This window comes from Heptranchias perlo, chromosome 33 (assembly GCF_035084215.1).
Source record: "Heptranchias perlo isolate sHepPer1 chromosome 33, sHepPer1.hap1, whole genome shotgun sequence".
Classification (NCBI taxonomy): domain Eukaryota; kingdom Metazoa; phylum Chordata; class Chondrichthyes; order Hexanchiformes; family Hexanchidae; genus Heptranchias; species Heptranchias perlo.
The window spans coordinates 3,745,493-3,749,082 of record NC_090357.1 but is presented as its reverse complement, the minus strand read 5'-3'; positions in this window follow the sequence as shown (position 1 = coordinate 3,749,082).

Sequence of the window (3,590 nt, the reverse complement as noted above, 5' to 3'; positions counted from 1 at the left end):
TAGGGCTTAGAGGGTTAAATTATGAGGTCAGGTTGCATAAACTTGGCATGTATGGCCTTGAGTTTAGAAGATTGAGGGGGTGATCTGATCGAGGTGTTTAAAATGTTAGTGATTCAATAGGATAGATACAGAGAAACTATTTCCTCTGATGGGGGAATCCAGGACATGGGGACGTAATCTTAAAATAAGAGCTAGGCCATTTAGGAGGGAAATCAGAAAGCACTTTTTCACACAAAGGGTAGTGGAAATCTGCAACGCTCCCCAAAAGGATGTGGATGCTGGGGGACAATTGGAGTTTTCAAGACAGAGAGCGATAGATTTTTGTCAGGTAAGGGTATCGAGGGATAAGGAGAAGAGGTGGGAAAACTGAATTAAGATACAGATCAGCCATGCTCTAATTGAATGGCGGAACGGACTAGAGGGGCTGAATGGCCCCCTCCTGCTTCTATTAGGAAGCTGTGACTTTTCTCAGGATCTCGGTCATAAATTGGCATCTCACCCCTTGTCCGTTAACAGCACAACATTTTCTTTTTATAATTCTTAAAGTGCCAAGAACAGGTTTACCTGCCAAATTGCTCATGAGTTCCAGGGACCATTGACCAGTGGGCTTCTTTGGCCAAGCCTGTTCCCGGTCTTTGATGTGACCAGGTCAGTTTTAACACTCGGGGCTCATGATTGGTAGGGAACCAGTCTTTATGATCAGTTTTCAACCAAGGAAGATGCAATGACCTTGAGCACTGGGGGATGGGGGGGAGGGGGAGGGGTTTTGGGGGGGCGAGGGGGTAGGGGGCGGGGGGGATCTCTGGAGAGAGCAGAACTTCATCTCATACTTCCCCTCGGGACAACTGATTTGTTGGCAAAATGATTTATTTTGGGTGGTTTATAACTGTGATGTTCTCTTGAACAGAAAAACTGATGCAAACTGCACTTTGGGAGTTAGTGAAAGATTTCTTATCTGATTTTTAAAATGTGAAGTGAACCAAAAACTTGACCCAGATAAAAGATGGTTAAAAGGAGAGTGTTCAGGCTGGAGTTCAAATACATTGAGTGGCCAAGGTTCAGAGGTGTATAACTTGGGATGTGCACGTGAAGTTCCACAATCTACAAGGCTATGGACCAAGTGCTGGAAAGTGGGATTAGGCTGGATGGCTCTTCTTTGACCAGCACAGACACGATGGGCCGAATAGCCTCCTTCTGCGCTGTAAATTTCTATGCTTCTAACAAATGAAGGTTCATTCTGTGGCAGTGACTCCATGTGCCAGGAGAGATGAACAGCACAAGAGAGAGAGCTGACTGTCCGATACCCAATAGCTAATAAACTACCCCATATCCTTAGTGGGAGTTGGGGGGGGAGGGGGAAGAAGGGTTAAATGGGGTCTCTTTGGAGTCAATTTGGTTCCAAGATAACGTGCCCAAGACATGGGAGATTGGAACTGAGTTGAACCTCAGTGGAGACTCGGTAATCTGATACCCCAAATCCAACAGATCTGTCGTACCCCACAACACTGCGAGTGGTTGATGGGCCAGCCCTTTGGGATCTGGAAAGGTAGACCTGTCACGGAGGGGGGGGCGGTGCGGTGATTCTTCTCACTTGGATCCAGATCGTCCTGCAAACCAAATCCTAAAGAGTTGGGTGGTGCCAGCAGCAAGCAAATCTTAATCATGTTCCATGTGAGTAGATTGTGCTTTTAGCTGGTTGAACTCCACGTTCTTAAGGGTCCCTAATCCTTTGTCTTTTTGCCAACCTGTACCTACATTCTCCAGACCGAGGTGAGGGGAGATGTCCCCTGGAGGGAGAGGCATCATGTGGGGCAAACCGATACTTTCCCTGTTTGGATTTGTCAGTAATTTGTTTCGGAGACTCTTGTACAGGGTGATGGGTCTGTGGGTAGGGTGTGTGTTTGGGGGGGGGGTGATGGACGGGTGTGTGTGTGTGTTTGGGGGGGGGGTGATGGACGGGTGTGTGTGTGTTTGGGGGGGGGGTGATGGACGGGTGTGTGTGTGTGTTTGGGGGGGGGGGTGATGGACGGGTGTGTGTGTGTGTTTGGGGGGGGGTGATGGACGGGTGTGTGTGTGTGTTTGGGGGGGGGGGTGATGGACGGGTGTGTGTGTGTGTTTGGGGGGGGGGGTGATGGACGGGTGTGTGTGTGTGTTTGGGGGGGGGGTGATGGACGGGGTGTGTGTGTGTTTGGGGGGGGGGGTGATGGACGGGTGTGTGTGTGTGTTTGGGGGGGGGGTGATGGACGGGTGTGTGTGTGTTTGGGGGGGGGGGTGATGGACGGGTGTGTGTGTGTGTTTGGGGGGGGGGGTGATGGACGGGTGTGTGTGTGTTTGGGGGGGGGTGATGGACGGGTGTGTGTGTGTGTTTGGGGGGGGTGACGGGCGGGTGTGTGTGTGTTTGGGGGGGGTGATGGGCGGGTGTGTGTGTGTGTTTGGGGGGGGGGGGTGATGGGCGGGTGTGTGTGTGTGTGTTTGGGGGGTGACGGGCGGGTGTGTGTGTGTTTGGGGGGGTGATGGGCGGGTGTGTGTGTGTTTGGGGGGGGTGATGGGCGGGTGTGTGTGTGTTTGGGGGGGTGATGGGCGGGTGTGTGTGTGTGTGTTTGGGGGGGTGATGGGCGGGGTGTGTGTGTGTGTGTTTGGGGGGGGGGGTGATGGGCGGGTGTGTGTGTGTTTGGGGGGGTGATGGGTGTGTGTGTGTTTGGGGGGGTGATGGGCGGGTGTGTGTTTGGGGGGGTGATGGGCGGGTGTGTGTTTGGGGGGGTGATGGGCAGGTGTGTGTGTGTGTGTTTGGGGGGGGGGGTGATGGGCGGGTGTGTGTGTGTTTGGGGGGGTGATGGGCGGGTGTGTGTGTGTTTGGGGGGGTGACGGGCGGGTGTGTGTGTGTGTTTGGGGGGGTGACGGGCGGGTGTGTGTGTGTTTGGGGGGGTGACGGGCGGGTGTGTGTGTGTTTGGGGGGGTGACGGGCGGGTGTGTGTGTGTGTTTGGGGGGGTGACGGGCGGGTGTGTGTGTGTTTGGGGGGGTGACGGGCGGGTGTGTGTGTGTTTGGGGGGTGACGGGGCGGGTGTGTGTGTGTGTTTGGGGGGGGGTGACGGGCGGGTGTGTGTGTGTGTTTGGGGGGGTGATGGGCGGGGTGTGTGTGTGTGTGTTTGGGGGGGGGGCGGGTGTGTCAGACATCTAGCTAACCATAAAAAAAAGACACGTTGCTTTTAAGAAGGTTTATTTTGATGCTGTAAGAACAGAAAATGTTGGAAACACTCAGCAGGTCAGGCAGCATCTGTGGAGAGAGAAACAAAGTTAACGTTTCAGGTCCTTTCATTAGAACTGGAAGAAGTTAGAGATACAACAGTTTTTTTAAACGTAGCACCCTGGCTGGAATTGGCTAACTCGGTATAGACCCAACACCAAATCTGGAATCTTGCAGATCTGGGTAGTTCAGTATCACACCAAGCAGTGCACTTACAACTGATCTAATGGGGAAGTTCCCTTTCAATCCACTCTACTGGAGGGTACTAACGAGGAAAAGAGGAAACCAGGGAATTGGTTTATAGTGAAGTTGTACCGGAAGAATATGCGCTTGGATGAATCTGAT